This window comes from Erpetoichthys calabaricus, chromosome 2 (assembly GCF_900747795.2).
Source record: "Erpetoichthys calabaricus chromosome 2, fErpCal1.3, whole genome shotgun sequence".
Lineage (NCBI taxonomy): Eukaryota > Metazoa > Chordata > Cladistia > Polypteriformes > Polypteridae > Erpetoichthys > Erpetoichthys calabaricus.
The window spans coordinates 324,985,321-325,004,490 of NC_041395.2; the positions used below are offsets into that span (position 1 = coordinate 324,985,321).

The 19,170-nt window shown below is 40.7% G+C and overlaps 1 protein-coding gene across 1 annotated transcript in view; it reads right to left on the reverse strand.

Annotated features, from left to right (window-relative positions):
* The window catches only part of eno4 (enolase 4), a 117,071-nt gene that overhangs the window by 94,138 nt on the left and 3,763 nt on the right, over window positions 1-19,170 (reverse strand). The gene's annotated exons all lie outside the window — the stretch shown is intronic.

Genomic DNA, 19,170 nt, shown 5'->3' on the forward strand with positions numbered 1-19,170 from the left:
TTGGCAAGCAATCCGGATGATGTGGCGCAGCGCTTAGCGTCAGAATGCCAGAACGTCGAATCCAGATCTCCGTGCGGAAGATTCAACTTCTCTCAATGCAATCCGTTTCGGTTTCTTTGCCTTTGAAATTGTCTCATGGAGCACTGAAAAGGTTCCTAGTGGACAAAACAGAAACATTTAATGTCTAGTTGGCTACCACAGATGAAGAAAATCTGAACTGAGCTTATGCTACTGTCCTCTTAAAATGAGGAACCCATTGGTATTACACAAATCTGCTATCATCTATTCATGCTTATTTATAGGATGTGTTGCAGATATAAATAAAAGTGATTTTCTGGAACCTTCTTGTGGATGGTTCTTTTTGGGAACCAAAAACGGTTCCCCAATGGCATCACTCTGAAAAACCGTTGTGACACTTTAAACTTTAAGAGTGCGGATCTCCTCTCCTACTACTCTGGTTTTCTCCCACGCCCTAAACATTTACATTTGTTTGCTTAGCAGGCGCTTTTATCCAAAGCGACTTACTGTAGTGCTTAACCTAATTGAGTAAACATCGGTCTGGGGGACTGTTTGTGAACAAATATTACAGGATGAGCTGACAAAATTTACCATGCCAAGTGAAGACCTCAGGACAAAATGCCACCGAGTTATAATTCCCAGGCTGCAAAAATCTAACAGCTGACCAGACAAATTCGCCAAACAAATAAAGAGGGTCTTCAAACACATTTTGGGAGTCAGCAGTTCATAATGGAGGTGGGCAGCTCGTTCCACAAGCTAGGAGTTACAGATGAGAAGAGTCGGGGCGGAGACTTGATACTACACAGAGGTAATATCACTTCATAAAGTAGACCTGAGTGGGTGACAAGGGGCACACGAGTTGGGGTCTTCTCTCTTAGTACTCCAGTCTGCTCAATACGTACTGAATGTGTTTAGGGCGACGGAGAGAACTGACAGCTCGCTCTTCTTGGCCCAGTGCAGATGAATGCAGGTAGAGTAGAGTTGGTTCCTTCCAGAAATAATCTGGAGCCCCTGTGTCTCCTTTCTAGCTAAGCGGGTTGAGAAATTTGACAAAGTGTTTCAGACATACTGTCTTTGCACAGCTTCCCTGGCTGAGCGTATCTGCGTTCAGGAACAACGGTTCCAAGTGTAGGTGGTGCCTCGCAATTAAAGGAGACTGAGGTTCAAGTGTCTTGTTCTCCATGTGTGGAGTTTGCATGCTGTCTTCATTTTAATGTGGGTTCCCATCCACAGACCAAATGGCAGGTTAGGTGAATTAGCATTGCTAAATTGGCCCCGATATGTGTGTGCTTGTGCCGTGTCCTGCTGTTGTTCCTGCCTTGCACCGGATGACGTCTGAGAAAGGCTCCAGCTTCCCCACGCCCCTGCTCTGGACAATGGTTACCAAAGAGGGATGGATTTTTATAAAACCTATGAGAGTCAAACTGGATGGGTTGGCATCCCGACTGAGGTTTGAGGTGGATATCTACCTGCCTGGGAGACGGTAATGGAAGAATCACAGGAATGGAGGCACAATCCAGTTTGTGTCCCAGTTGGGATGACCAGATGATGGATGGACAAGGGAAAAATTAATTTTCTGAACAATTCAGCATGAGAGACGGCAGCGCTCCTCTGACTGGAGCCCAGTTTGAACACCTGCAGGTGCTGCATAGGGGTGAACCTGATGGGGTCCTTGGGCGCTGTGAAGAGTGCCAGAGTGGTTAATCAGGGTGATGCCATAGGGAAACCAAATTTTAGTTTTCACAAGACCCATCCATATGAAGGTTCCATAAAGAACTTTAACATGTTGTGGTGGATGGACCCATGCCAGGCCAGGACGCCCCTTTGGCACCAGGAGAGCAGCCATGGGATGCACATTATGTCCCCCGGAACACTTGGTGGCAGCCCCCATGGGTTGCATCAGGGTCACAATTATGTTACACTGGAGCTCATCCCTGTTGGGCTCCGTGGCCACCACCAGGGGGAGCTGCATGGCTTAAGGCGCTCATGTAGGCTGGAAAGCAGCCACACCCGGAAGTGCAGCCTAATTAGGCCAATTACCACCTGGAGCACTTCAGGGTGGGCTATAAAAGAAGCCTGCAGCCACTAATCAAGGCACCAGAGTCAGGACGACGACGACGACGACGACGACGACGACGACGACGACGACGACGACGACGACCACCACCACCACCACCACCACCACCACCACCACCACCTCCGCCACCTGGGAGGAGTGGATGATATTTCTTTGGTTTTGGGTTGGTGTACTTGGGACTGTGTTGTGCCAGTGGGGGTCACGGGGAAGACGTGCCCCACAGGTGAAGAAAAATAAAAGTTTATTCTTATATGTGCCTCAGGTGAGAGTCTGTGTCGGGTCAGGGGCCTATATAGCACCTTTGTTACAATGTTTAAATTTGTAACAGGCTCAATATACAGTAGTAAATAACCATGAATAGAAGGTAACAGATTTGTGAAATACCATACGGAATGGAATTGGAGTGAATGGGACAGTTGAGCGCTTAAGATGCGCTGGCTTGCCACTTTTGGTGGGAATTAGCGGGGAAATACCAATGACTCTCCTAGCATAAAGTAGGCTGAATCTAAGGCGACCTAAAGTAGGCTGAATCTAAGGTGTCCCCCTGTTTTCCGGGGACAGTCCCCTTTTTCGGACAACTGTCCCCACTCAGAAACATGTCCCCGTTTTAAGCTTTCGTCCCCGGTTTCAGCTGATTCACTTTTTTGAATGTATCTCATCACCACGATAATTTGGACTCGGCGCGCGTGCGCGGTGTTTTGACGGAGGTTGTGCTTTACCGCATCCTGCAACTTTGGCGAGAAATCACGTGATAAGCTTTCGCGTTGTACTCTGTAGTGTTTAGAGTCCCTACTCGTGTTCTGTAGATTCTAGCCCAGCACGGATTGGCCCCAAAAATTCTGGTCACCTTACTGAATCCAAGTTTTCTTAATATGTTAGTGCCCAGCTATATGTAACCTATTAAACATTTCAGTGTTTTTCTGCATATTAGAAAGTTTTTCAAAACACAAAGAACCAATTTCATATGCAAAGTACCCGTCTCAGAATATAATGGCGCTTAGTCAAGCAATAGTTCTACAAGGAACCACCCAGCCCTTGAAAAAAAAACCATAAAGTTCCATTAAAGAACGGGATTTTTAGGGGCTTCCTTATGACCCCCAGAGAGTTTTTGGCCGTAAATATTGTCGCACCGGAAGTGTACTCGCGGATTCATGAAAAACCTGTGAGAGCCGTCATACTTCACTGGACCAGGTGAACGACGCTCCCGGGGAGGAGTGGTGGAAGGAGGTGGAAGTACTTCTTTGCTTATTGTACGGAGCTGCATTGATTTGAACCGGTGGCAAGGTAGTGTTGTAAAATAAAAATCATTTTATTTAACCTGAAATTATATCCGGCTGAGTTGTGCCTGGTGTTTGGGGCGCCCCGTATAGTGGCCACACCATGTGCATTTTCTGAGCTGTCCTGTAAAAGAGCGAATAAACCAAATAGATGTTCCAATTAAGCACATATATTTTCTCCAGTCGGCCGTATAAGAAAAATGTTTTATCAACGTGTGCATCATTAAGTCTCGTATGTAATTAAAGATCGACGAACGGCGGATATTAAAGACGGTCGGTTACTTTAAACAGAGGTATACATTACATCGATCGACAGAGCAGAGCGTGCCATCAGTGTAAGGAGTCTCACTTCCCGAGCATAACCCGCATTTGCAGTTGTGTTTAAGTCAATTTCATTAGCTTTCTTAGATATGTTGATTCCAAAAATACCAAGTATTGTATTGACAACACGAGCACGGAAAAATTCAAATGCCTGGCGCTGCGGCCTCACGGCTCCACACTCTTAGTGGACCTTCAGAGCGATGTCCTGTTTTTTGTTTCCCAACAGAGCCATCCACATGAACGTCTCAGAAAGAACCTTTTTATGTTTATTTGGATCAATAACAAGCTCTATGAATAGACATCAATAGGTCACAGGTCTGTAAAATGCCAATGGGTTCCTGACTTTAAAAGGACTCTTGTTGCTTCTAACATCACGGGCTCATTTCAGTTTTTCTCCATCTGTTCGCATCCTACTATACATTAAAGAGTTATGTTTTGTCCACTTATTAGGAACATTTTTCAAAGTCTAGAGGAACAACTTCGTATCCATAAAACTCTTTTCAGAATGAAATGGTTATTTGCCAAACAATGTGGCTACGAGGAACACGTCACTGCAGTTCCGTTACTTTTATGAGTGATAGCGTGACGGGTTCAAATCTCGTTGTCGTTTGCATTTCTTTGTCTTTTACAGCACAGACGCGTCGGGGAATAGCAAATAGAATTATTAATTTTCTGTCATTTATGTCCTAAACTTCGAAGACGAATACAATTCACTCAGATAAATCTTATTGATTAGTAAAAGGAACACATTAGGGCAACTAATAATCCTTTCACTCATCCATTGTTTCTGCCTACATTTAACATTGGAGAAGCGCAGGGAGGATGTGCCTATTTAGGCAGATCAATGAAGACCCCTCAACTGGGATTGGCGACTATACCAGAGAATCTGAAGAAAACCGCACAAGAACAACGATAGAACTTATGCAAATGCTGTAATACAGCTAAATGTTGTGCCTGCTTAACACTAAACCGAAGAGGGAGCACGCTGGGCTGCCCGCCCATCCATTCCCTTGACCACATTTCCTTCACCGGATTGCGAACAGGAATCATTCTTCTATGGCTTTCCATCGCAAGTGCTTTTAATCCACCATAACAAAAGGATAAGTGTCTGCGAGTCTGTCCGGTTGCTGTGTCTCAGCCATTCTAACAGATAGCACATCAAAGACATTTGTAGAAATAAAAGGCATTGCATTTGTCATTCCAACAAATGGTGCATCACATACATTAACACTGCTTTATGAATCCCATACCAAATGGCATATAAGAGGAAAATACACGTTGCATTTCTCATTCCAACAGATGGCACATCACAAACGTTAACACCGCTTTTACAAATCCCATACTAAATGGCCTAAAACAGATATAGGCTTTCCATTTGTCATTCTGATAGATGGTGCATCACAAACATTAACACTGCTTTTACGACTCCCATAATAAATGGCATATGACAGAGGTATGCATTGCATTTATCTTTCCAATGGATGACACATCACAAACATTTGTAGTAATAAAATGCATTGTATTTCTCATTCCAACAGATGGTGCATCACAAACATTAACACAGCTTTTACGAATCCCAAGTTCAAAAAGGCATATATCAGAAACATATGAACTGCATTTGTCATTCCAACAGATGGCACATTACAAACATTTGTTTCAATAAAATGCATTGCATTTGTCATTCCAAATGATGGTGGATCACAAGCATTAACACTGCTTTTATGAATCACATTCTCAAATGGCATATAACAGAGGCAAGTCATTGCATTTTTCCTTCCAACAGATGGCACATCACAACCCTTTGTAGTAATAAAATGCATTGCATCTGTCATTCCAACAGATGGAACATCACAAACATTAACACTGCTTTTACAGATCCAGAAGGCATATAACAGAGGCATATGAATTGTTTTTTTTTTTCTATCCTAGAGATGGCACATCAGAAGATTTGTAGTGATATATTGTTTTACAATTGTCATTCCAACAGATGGCGCCTTACAAACATTAACACTGTTTTAAAGAATCCCATACTCAAAAGACATATTGTATAACAACAGCATATACATTGCATGCATCTTTCCAACAGATGTCACATAACAAACATGTAATAAAATGCTTTTCATTTGTCGCTTCAACAGATGGTGCATCACAAACATTTGTAGCAATAAAATGCATTGCATTTGTTATTCCAACTGATGGTGGATCACAAGCATTAACACTGCTTTTATGAATCCCATTCTCAAATGGCATATAACAGAGGCAAGTCATTGCATTTTTCCTTCCAACAGATGGCACATCACAACCCTTTGTAGTAATAAAATGCATTGCATCTGTCATTCCAACAGATGGAACATCACAAACATTAACACTGCTTTTACAGATCCAGAAGGCATATAACAGAGGCATATGAATTGTTTTTTTTTTTCTATCCTAGAGATGGCACATCAGAAGATTTGTAGTGATATATTGTTTTACAATTGTCATTCCAACAGATGGCGCCTTACAAACATTAACACTGTTTTAAAGAATCCCATACTCAAAAGACATATTGTATAACAACAGCATATACATTGCATGCATCATTCCAACAGATGGAACATCACAAACATTAACACTGCTTTTACAGATCCAGAAGGCATATAACAGAGGCATATGAATTGTTTTTTTTTTCTATCCTAGAGATGGCACATCAGAAGATTTGTAGTGATATATTGTTTTACAATTGTCATTCCAACAGATGGCGCCTTACAAACATTAACACTGTTTTAAAGAATCCCATACTCAAAAGACATATTGTATAACAACAGCATATACATTGCATGCATCATTCCAACAGATGTCACATCACAAACATGTAATAAAGTGTTTTTCATTTGTCGCTTCAACAGAGGGTGTATCACAAACATTAACACTGCTCTTACGAATCTCAAACCAAATGGCTAACAGAGACATATGCCTGGCGTTTGTCATTCTCATTTTACTGTTTCTGTTGGAATGACAAATGCAATGCATTTTTTACTACATGCATTACAACATATTCATTCCAAGAAATTGTGCGCTGGAAATGTTTATGCTGAGGTCTGCGTTGATCATTTAGATTTCAAGTCGTCTTAGACGGGTTGCACAACTACTGATTTAATAAGTGGTCAGACTTGCGTTTAATTTGTGTAATAAGCAGGCATATATCATAATGGAGACTGACACTAGAGGAATTTATAAGGCCCCGCTACTGTCCATCCCACTAAACAGAAGTTCATGAATTTGGAATCCCTATTTTGCTGAACAAATTCAGAGCACAATTCAAAATTACCAGAAGCGCCTTAAGTAAAAGTGGCCCCATGTGAAAATGCAATGCATTACTCAACTGAAACACTGCGCAAAAAGGCTTTTAAGGTCAATCAAAGGGAATAAGTTAAAGTTTAAAATGCCACATGTACCAAAAGTCATTCTTAAGCACATTCATATTTAAATATCTATTTTTAACACGATTGCTTCCCCAAAGCTGGACTCATTTGCATTTACGTCTTTCTTCTTTCATATAAAGCATAATATGCCTTCCCTAATAAAATAAAGAACATTTGCAAGCGCTCTCAATCCAATTCAGGCTCACGGGGGCCGAAGCTGATTTCGGTAGAAGTGTTAAGTCCGGCCGAAACCAGCCCTGGTGGGGGACGCCAGCCCATTTGAGGGCTCACATCTGCCACGTGGTTGATGGGGGCTAAAGGTGGAGTGATCCCCTCAATTGATCTGCCAAAGGTGTTGAAAAGCTTCGCACATTGCTGCATTTCATGAACGGTCAGATAACTGCACTCCCCAGCCAACTATCCATCTTTCAAACCCGCTTATCCAAAGCAGGGGGTCTATCCAGCAAGCATCTGGTGCAAGGCAGGAACAATCGCTGGACAGCTACCTGCAAATTCCCACCAAAAGCGACACGTGGGTGCGGCTTAAGCGCTCAACCGTCCAATTCACACCGACTCCATTCCGTATAAACGCTGCAATAAATAAAATTGAATAAAAACATCCCCTTTTGTAGTTTTTGAGCAATCTTTTCCTTATTTTTCCAACGTCCTTGTAAGAGTCACCAAGTAAAGTGCAAGATATGCGTCTTATTTTTTATAAGTGGTGTGTTGTTTTTTAAAAAAATAATTGAGCACCCTTGTTACTAGTGAATACACATATAGAGCGCTTATCTTGCATCAAAATGCATAAATACGTTGTGTTGGACTACTATAAATATGTTAAGGAAGACGGACATAGCCAAAGGCACAACTACGTAACGTTTAATTTGATCAGACGTATTTCGGTAATTGAATGGCAATAATAAATGGGACTGCTGTTATAATTCCAAACTGTATAGCCGTCAGCATTCACAGTGGGCCGAAAGTTAAAATGAAGCTTCAGCTCGGTAGTCGCAATTGAGCCGTTTCAACCAAAGTATCACCGACCACCTCAGAATTCCAGACGCGCCTCTGCAGAGTTTTCCCTGACGCTCACTGTCAGCCAATCTGGAATCGCCAATTCTCCACACCTGCGGATCTTTAAGGGGGTGGGAGAAGAATCCAGACACTGAAACACGGAGAGAACGCACAAAACTTCACAACATCCACAACGGGATGGAAAAAAGTAATAAGTTATGGTTCTGTTTGCCCACGCGATCTGAGCCGCTGATTCGTCACGTGACCCCGATCAAGTCTTTTCGCCAGGCGACACTCACATTAGAGAAATGAAGAAGCCACGTTCGGTTCCTCAAAGATGGTGATCATTAAGGAATAATATATTTAATCACTGGACTTTGTATTTAACCCCCAGCGAGATTCACTGCGGTGACCTGCAGGGCCAAGACGTTAGTACCCACCTCTTAGAAATGGGCGAGTAACTGTACAGAAGCATAGTGGCGCCCCGTCCAAAGTCGATTGCTGCATTCTTAAAAACGTCGTTTTACTGCATCATATTGTCCCAGAGCCATTGATTGACAATGAACCATTTCATTCATGGAAGGGTTCGTTACAAACGAAGGTGCTTCTTCAGTCTTTGGAAAGGTTCGTAATATGTGGACAAAACAGAAATCTTTAATGTGTAGTATAGACGACTGACAGGTTACTAACATCTCAAAAAGATATGAACTTAGTCTGTGTGATGCTGTAGTCCTTCTGTAAAATAGGATCACAAATGTGTCACCATCAGGCTCTTTAATGAATCTGTTAAGGATTAAAATATATAAAGAACATTCATGTAGGTGGTTCCAAAAATGGTTCTCCTGTGGCATTGCTCCGAAGGACCACTTTGGCACCTGGGTGGTTTGGCTGTATACGTGAATTTGAACTGCAGTAGTCGGATTAGAAAATGACTGAATGCATGGAATGACAGGCATTGAGATGTTAATTGCGAACGACAATATATAAAATCACAAGAACCTACGTAAAGGTTCCGTCTTTCCTGTGTGGAAATGAGCGAGCTGCTGGAAAGTTGGACACAGCAGTATGATGTCCGCAGTACTCGCTTGTAGATTCCGGTCGGGATTTCCCAGTACCTCTACTGTAAGTTCACGGCCAATTCTCACTTTGTTTAAATGTGAAAATAATATGGAGACCACAGCAAAATATTTATGAAAGGCACAATGAAAAACTCAGGGGTCTTCACTTCATCTCTCTACATGTCTACGGCGAGAACCGTTACCTGATGCCCATCATGCCCACTTTAAAATAGGCGTGTGGGCGAGTTTTAAGTGGCAGTGGCAAAGAAAGGATACAGCAGATGTATTGCGGCGTATCCATCAATGTTTTCAGACGCAGTACGCAATTTAAAAGGTTTTACTGGGGAGTCTTTGAGGCTCATGCGGGGACACGTCTGAAACTGAGTTACCGAAGGCAGACAATCGTCAGTCAGTCAGTCATCGTCCAACCCGCTATATCCTAACACAGGGTCTCGGGGGGTCTGCTGGAGCCAATCCCAGTCTAATCCGTTCACATTCAGATCCTCAATACGCTAAACAATAACTCCTACATTGGTAGATTACACTTTCTGATTCTTGTTATTTCTGTATTTTATACACATATACGCCACATTCTGAATAAGACTGCTTCCACAATGATGCTTCTTTAATGCCACTTTTCTGGAGTTCGTGGTTCCCCTCTCGTAGAACCATTGCGCTTGCCAAAGAAAATGTTTCAGTTTGAGAAGTACACATTACAGTGATTACACATTAATTCGGTTCGGCAACTGAAAATGTTAACGTCTAATAGGCGGGACAGAAGATCAAGAAAACCTTAACTGAGTCTGTGTGATTGTATGCAGCCAGAGTCCTTTGAAAATCAGGAACCCATTGGGATTTCACAATCTGTTCTCATCTGTTCATGGTCATTTATGGAACCTGTTACGCATCTGAACAAATAAAGGTTGATGCTGGAAACTTTCATGCGGATGGTTCCAAAAATTGTTACCCATATGGCATCGCTCTGAAGGACAACGTTGACACCTTCATTTTTATGCGTGTCGATTGCAACTGCAGTTTTAGTGAAATCAGTAAATGATTGGGTGCATATTGCACATATATTGGTGTTAATTGTGAAAGGCGCTATATAAAAAAAATCACAAGAACCCTCATATAAATTCCGTCTTTTGTTTGTGGAAACCGTAAAACATGCTAAAATTTAGAACGTTAGAAACAACAGCTCTCTACTGAATCTGCATTTGGATCCTCATCTCATCTCACCTTACGAAACCGCATTTCCTGGTGAGGGTATAGCGGTACATTCATATCCTAAATAATAATAATAATAATTAATTACATTTATATAGCGCTTTTCTCAGTATACATCCATCCATCATCCAAACCGCTATATCCTAACTACAGGGTCACGGGGGTCTGCTGGAGCCAATCCCAGCCAACACAGAGCGCAAGGCAGGAAACAAACCCCGGGCAGGACACCAGCGCAGCGCAGGGCGCGCACACACACACACCAAGCACACACTGGGGACAATTTAGTATCGCCAATCCATCTGACCTGCATGTCTTTGGACAGTGAGAGGAAACCAGAGCACCCGGAGGAAACCCACGCAGACACGGGGAGAACATGCAAACTCCACGCAGGGAGGACCCGGGAAGCGAACCCTTATTACTGCATTTTTTACACATGCGACACTTTCAATATTTCACAATTTATGCAGTTATTAGATCCATTCCTGTTGCAGAACATCCTCATGCGTTGCTGACACGACTTTGTAATGACCAGAAGTAAAGGCGAACTCAACGCCATACAAGTGCAGAATACAGTTGTGTGCCTTCGCGTGTGTGTGTGTGTGTGTGTGTGTGTGACAGTAGCATATTACTAACTGTGAACGCCTCCACCTCTGGGGTACTTGGAAGGAACCTTCATCGGTCTGTTTCCACCCAGCACCTTTGTGCTTAAGCCAAGAAACAATGGTGGATGGGATTAATATCACTATCATCTATCTATCCATCCATTACCAGGCCCAGTCTTTCCCATTTCAGATTCGTGGGACTATTTAGGAATCTGATTTAGACAGTGGAACCCGAACTAGAGTCTTTGTCTGTATGTCTTTTCAAGCCCTTTTCACAGCGAATATTGCTGCAAGTCACATAATGTTATTTTCAACTTATTTATCGGAATCGAGAGGGGTGGAGCCAATTTCAGTAGCATCAGGAGTATAATGGAACAAGCTGAGTCGAGGTGAATTCTTCATTACGGGATTAAAAGGCAAAAACGGCTGTGCCTTACAATAAAACAAGAAAAGCGTGAATTTCTGTTCACTGACTTGGGTGGACGGGGAAGGGGTGGCCCAGAAATAAGGACCTCTGAGCAGAACCCTGAGCTCCCCGTATCTGTAAGACAGACCTGCGTGAGAAGCGGCAAAGTTTCACTCTTGTAAAGGGGCGTAGAACAGCGTCAGAGGAGGAGGAGGAGGAAGAGGAGGAGGAAGAAGGAAAGCATTCAGGACCACTGCCACATAATAATAAACGACACACAAAAAGATCCGGGTGTCACCAGCGGTTTAAGTTTAAGTCGCCCCAGAAAGTGATCAAATAGGAGTGAGTAAATCAAGTGTCGAAAGAATATAAATGTTGTGCCCTACGACCATTTATTAATAAATTTGTTTAAAAAAATTAGCATGGCAATTAATGAAAGCATGTTAACCAGTTACAAAAACACTGAAATTTTAAATCAGTGACAAGGATTGGCTTTAGGGAAATACATATTATAATAATAATTAGTAGTAGTAGTAATAATAATAATAATAATAAATCCGTACCGCACACTGAGAGCTTAAGGTGTCTATTCTCCATTTTGCATTACTGGTTTTTAAAGTGACAGAATTAATTTTAATTTGAATTTGCGATTTCACGTACAGTGACGGTAAGACGCTTCGCTGTATTGCAATTTGTCACAGCGCGCGCGAACGCCCTGCTCGAATTGATTAGCTCTAACGTCACGGGTTTAAAGCAAATAATCTTTAATTGCGTTCGACGTGTTATGGAAATATGGCTCGAAGGTATCTTTTCAATTGCAGATTTCATTGTGGATTGCCGTTCATATTATGGAGGAATTTGTATACCTCGTGGAAATCAGCGAGCGCGCCTCTTCATTGTCATTTCCACAATACAAGCCTGCAGATGACAAACATTTCTAAAACAGCCGCTCAGTTCCTGAAAGTGACTCTACCCAGTTTAACTGAATGGCGCTGCACCGACTTTATTCGTGCTCTTCTTTTAATATGCTGCGTGGGTTGTATAATTTTGTATTGTAGTAAGACAAGCTGAGAGGTTGATTGAAAACAGTTAATCATGTTTATAATGCCCCAGTAAAAAAGAATCTTAAAATGAATATGCGTCACACTAAAACACAACAGCAGAAATCACTTTGAAAGCTGGAGCGCACGCAGTACGTGCAACGCGGGGTTTTAAACGGAGACGACTGATACTCAAACATGTTACAATATTAAACACATACGGCTAAGCAATCGAGAGCTAGAAATACGAAGGCGATTGTTAATTAAATGGTGAAAAAATAATCCCGTTTTACATACAAACCTTAGCTATTTTAGCAAAGCCGTGCAAGAGAGAACTGAAAAAAAAAACAGCAGACGATTGTTATCGAGGTGGTCCCAAACACAAACGTACGGCTGTTTTATTACACCTGAGATATTTTATGTTCCACTCAGCGAATCGAGCATTCACAGTTGTCAGTTTGGAGGCAACCGTTCAGAGAATCTACAAAAGGAGACCACCTCAGGATTTACACACAGCTTCAATCGGGACGTTTGACCAGCGAAAAGCCTTGAGCAAGTGCAGGCGATGAATGGAGAGCCGGTGACCTGATGGAAACGCTTCGTAAAACTTACTAAACACCAATATCTTTTTATTCTTCAGAAGTGGAAAAGCTTAAAATAAAACATAAAACTTACAAAACAGAAACTATTCTTCAAAAACAGAAACTTAAAACATAAAACACAAAACATGTCTTATTGTTCAAACGTAGAAAATCTTAACTGTAAATCAAGACACAAAAAATCTTTTACTCTTCAAAAAAAGTCTCATCTTCCAAGAGCGACATTTTACATTCTGTAATGGCGAGAAGGAGGGATCACTCATACATCCAGTCGCGAGACTGGGATCGGTATGGCTCCACACATGTAAGCACTTGGGGAAAGGCGCTATACAAATAAAATATGTTCTTATTATTAATCCTAATAATCTCTCCAACGTGATTTATGTTACAGTTATTATAATATATGGAGTTAATAAAGAGTTTTAGCCGTTTGCCTTAGAAAAAGATATATAAAAGAATATATATAAACGTATTCCTACACTGAGGAAAAAACAAACAAAAAACTTAAGAACACATCATTTCGGCTCCATAGTCTTCTTCATTGGGGATATGGCGGAGGTGGGGGCTTTACAGTGAAATGTCTGATACTGATATACAATATCAGACATTTTACTATAGTCCCCACCATATTATATATATATGTGTGTGTGTGTGTGTGTCTGTGTAGTTATTGATATATATCATATATATGACTTTATTACTTTCCTTTAATGTGCTAAAGAAATAAATGTAGTTGTTGGTGTTGTTTGTTAGGCACCCTTTATTATCAAAGAGGAAAATATGGAGCACAAAAATATAAAGTAGAAAACATAAGGGATAGATAGATAGATAGATAGATAGATAGATAGATAGATAGATAGATAGATAGATAGATAGATAGATAGATAGATAGATAGATAGATAGATTCTTTATTTGTCCCACCCCCAGGGGAAATTTGTTTTTCACGGAAAATCTCTAAATAAATAAATAGATACATAAATAGATAAGTAAGTAGGTAAAATAAATATAGACACACACTTTTGTCTGAACAAAGAAGACAATTAAAAAGAGAGAAAAAACTTTTGACTTTGCTCTCATTAAGCTGTTATTAACCAGTGATATCATATACTATACACACACATGGACACATGGATTATATATATATATATATATATATATATATATATATATATATATATATATATATATATATATATATATATATATTGAACACAAAAAAAAATTATATTGAAGTATATTATATGACGTACGGTACGGTGAGAACGGTGCACGATTTCACTAATCTTTTTATACTGAGTAGTTATATATATATATATATATATATATATATATATATATATATATATATATATATATATATATATACTCTCGTGTCAGTTTAATCAATCACTTTAATGTGCAAACGTCAAACAGGCACAGTAGTAGTCCAGTTGTGTATCTGCAATCGACAAGTAAGGCCTGTGTAATGGCACACGCTTACAAACTGCAAAAGTGCATAAACATTCAATTGGCGACAAAATCATGACTGGTGACCATGTAGGAGAAGTGATATTCTTTCCGTGTATTGTTAGATACTCACGATACTTCAGCAAATAGATTACTATTTATTATGTATAGACGACACATTTCAATAGTTTTAGCATTTGCTGAAAATATAAATAAATCTCAGGGCCAGAGTTTTGACAATGTTGGATATACCTGTGGACTGAGGTGGGGTTGGGTCGCCATATAGATAGATAGATAGATAGATAGATAGATAGATAGATAGATAGATAGATAGATAGATAGATAGATAGATAGATAGATAGATAGATAGATAAAAGGCACCATATAATAGATAGATATGTAATATAAGCCTAGTACAGTATATACTCCACCTCCAGTAACTCTGAGTTGTTGGAGAATATTAATTTACGTTATGTAAACATAATCCAAAAGTCACGTGAATGCACCCAAATGATATTCGTTTTCTTGTATAGACGAGGTGTGTCAGTAATCAGAAGAAGCGAGTGTGTTTATCTCTGTGATACCTGTGTGTTTTATGGCGTTTAAAACGGGGGGTTTCCAAGTTAGGTGGGATGTCGTTCTTTCATTTGCGCCGTCACAATGGTCTTCAGCATGGTGCTCACTACAGTAGTTGTTGTTGTCTCCCAACTTTCTGCTCATTTTCCGTCTCAAATCCCACACGGTTGCTTTGTACATTGAGCTGACGTGATCAAAACGCCCACCATATTTTTAGCCGTTGTTGTCCTAAAGAACGGCGGATCAGCTCGAGACGCTGTAACATTTTACGCGACTTGTTACGCAATTTAAAATTCTGCAAAATTACATGAAATGTAAACGAAAAGGTCAATGGGTTTGGTTGACAAAAGGCAGCGCCAATCCTAAGCTTTTCTTTTCCTGCGAGGTTTTGAATGCTAAGTTGTGTTTACTCTGAGAAATGAATGGCCGCAATTCTCCTGCAGGTACAATGCAAAGTGAATTGAATAGACCGAGCGTCTACACTTAAATATTTATAACACTAATTAATTTTATCTATATAGCGCTTTTCTCTCAGCTCAGAGTGTTTTATATAGACAGTGGGGGTCCAGCTCAGCCCCCACCAACGGCTCATATGCACATCGTAACGAATGCAGACTAATCAATACAAGCACGCAGACAAACTCAGACTCGGGTGTTATTTTCTGTTGGTCAGATCGCCGGCATCATCTCCGTAACTCTCAGTGTCCTGTGAAGGAGATTCCATCTTTGCCTGAAGAAGGGGCCTGAGTTGCCTGGAAAACTTGCATATTGTAATCTTTTTAGTGAGCCAATAAAGGGGTCATTTTGCTTGACTTCTCACTACGTTCATAATGGCTAACACGGTACAACACCCTAGTACTGTGAAGGAGATTAAATTAAAGTTAATAAAATACATAGTAATGTGCTTCTTGTTAAAACAAAACAAAAACGTGTTCCTGCTTTTAATAAAAGGAAAATATTTTGCTTCATAACGTAATTAGTTTATGGATGGAATGGTGCTTGGTCAATATAAGCCCCTGAACCGTCCATATAATTAGCTTTAATCCAGGCAGGTGGGGGTGCGCGCACAAAGTGTATTTCAGTGGCACCTGACTGACAAGATAAAAGCTTCTCCTCTCAAACGCCAAGCAGTTTTTTTTAACAAGTATAATCCTGGGTCTGTGACCTTAATCACTTGGGGTATGCCTTGAACTTCTGCCCTTCTATTTTAAGCCATGTTCGAGGATAATGGAATATCCTCTCTGGCATATAGGCCTAATGTCGATGTCACAAACACTATGACACCATCTGGAGCTAAAACGGGGACCGTAACATTCACTGGTGTGGGCAAAGGCAGGCCACAGTAATGCAACATGGCAAGTTTCCATCACGGCACTTTGTGAAAACGAAGGGGCCGAATATCATCGACCTGCTCTAATGCGGAATTAAAGGCACAAAGTCAGGAAAAAGAAAAAAGGATTCCAGGGAGCCATCGGCTTCACTGCTGCCATACTAGGAGGCTCGAGAAAACCGAAGATGGGGTCCGCTTTCGGGGGGCTGCCGTGCCCACCTGGAATAAATCGTTACGTTTTGGGGCCGTTTCGTGAACACACTCGCGTATATTGAAAATATACGGCTATGCTTTTTCAATTTTAATGGAGTTTTGGTAAATATTTACATAATACAAACTTCACAGAATATTAAAAGATCAACTGAGACTCGCATAGCGGGACTGTTTTCGTTAGTGAAAAAAAAAATGAGAAAGCAGCGGCCATTTATTCTTATTGTGACTTAGTGTCTTATGCACTGTGCCATAGTTAAAAGATTATTGCTGGGGGAAAAGTGTGTAATATATCCAAGGTCAACTTGATGAAAACACAACGGGACGATATACAATACCAGCCGTGAGGATTTTCACTGAGTGCCTGCGAGTTAAAAACATAACGTCTTCATTTCTATTATTATTTCACGCCTTTATCAGAGACGACTTACAACATTCGAGATTCAATTATATTTGTTTTCTTTTCCCTTCCCCATTGAATTACAGGCAGGTGCAGGTGACTTGCTCATGGTCACACAACGACAGCAGTGGAATTGGAAGCCACACTGCCTATATGGCGCCTTTCACATTTCATTTCATACAGCACTTCTAATATCTAACTTAGATTTACAGATTAAAATTCTGTACCAATATTTTCTGATTTATACAGAAGGGCCACTTGGACCAAAGTGTTGGCAGTGGCGTTTGGACCAGCTTTACAGTCCATACACTAACAAAAGTGGTTCTACAAAGTGATGCCATGCATTTGGGAATCATGTTTGTTTGCCAAATCAACAATCCACATGAAGGTTCTTTCACTTGAGCATGGGAAAGGCGCTATATATGCCAATAGGGACTCTGCTCTGTTGGGCCCTTCAGCAAGGTCCTTAACCTGCAATTGCTGAGCGCTTTGAGTAGTGAGAAAAGCGCTATATAAATGCAAAGAATTATTATTATTATTATTATTATTATATAAATAAAATGCTTTATCATTATTAAAGAATTCTGATAGACATATAACAAGCTCCATAATTATATGATAGCAGACTTTCAGGATTTTAAACGGACTACTGCTGCACCGAGTAACTTTCAGATTAATTTCAGATGTTCGTTTCCATTAGGTTAAAGGTGTCTGTTTTGTACACATTTTAAAGCCTAAACAACCAATTTTTCAAATGCCAAGAACTTTTCCCTGAAAGAAGAGGTTATGTGTCAAGCACGTTGTCTATGAAGAACCCCACAACCCAGTAAGGCGCCCTTTTTGAACCTTTAACAGGGTCCACAAAGAGCCACGAAGATATTTTTGAAATATCACCGGGTTTCTGATTTAAAAAAAAATCTGCTGCTGCTTACAACCACGCAGAAGAAATTCGGATTGTCTTGATGTGTTCGTATCCAGATCCAGACATTAAATATTTCTGTTTTATCCACAAATCTGTGGCCTTCTCAGAGTACAGACAATCATATATGCAAAGAAGCCTCGCTAGAAATAAATAAACCCATTGGGCCCGAAACATTGGGGATACAGTTACTGCGTTTCTTTTTTGTCCAATCGGAGCGCAGTCAGGTGAAATGATTTGCTCAGGGTCACACAGAGGTAGTAGCGGGGTCAGAACCCATAACCTCGGGTCTAAAGTCCACGACACCACACTGCCTACCGAATTAAAAGGTTCTGTGTCATTCCACCAGAAACCACACACTCGAGTCAACTGCAAAGAACTAATATTTTAAAGAGCCCACCTAAGTCATACTTCCATTGTTCGGCACGGATTACTTCGCTTTTTAAGCCTTGTATAAGTTTCAATGTCCTCCGTGTAACAAAAACTGATTTGGGGAAACTGCCGTAATACTCCTAAATAAAGCTCGAATTTTTAACTAAACACTATTAGAATCTACGAAAGTAAACATCTAAAACTCCACCACACCCAAGAGCACCGGACAAAGTGAATAGCAGCGTGCTGAAACCAAGTATCGTGTGACACGTTATAAAATGCAAGCCATCATTCTTGTGACAGTCCAGTCTGGCCAGCAGTTAACAGGCCTCTGGGAAGACTCCTATGAACTGTAAAATGATACGACGCCAATATACGTAAAATGACGAGTTTCAAACAACGCTGTATTTACAAGTAACAAAAACGCTCACACTTCAGCATTCATGTCGGGCTGTCTGATTTCCGAGCTCGCGTGCAGCAGCTCCAAATTCAAAGGCTCCACTTTCCCCAAGGTCGGCATTCTGGCCCAAGCCTTCATTACTGATGTGCGGTCCCGGCGGCTTAGGCGCATATTTCATTCCCGTCTGACGTTAAAATGCAGAGGAAGGTTCATAAGGTACGCTATTAGTATTTTTTGTGTGTATAGACCGATAAATACATAAATAAATAAATAAATAAATATTTAAGCCGCACACCTCTAATAACGATCTTGTCTGATTTCAATAAGCCCAATTCTGAATCCGTTCCTTTTTCAGTCCCCCTACATCTACAATGAGAACCCCAAGCCATTGAATGCATTTTTTTTTCTACAAAAAAATATTTTAACATTCTACATCAGAATTTCTTTGGCCAATTCTACAGTAAAATTAGAAC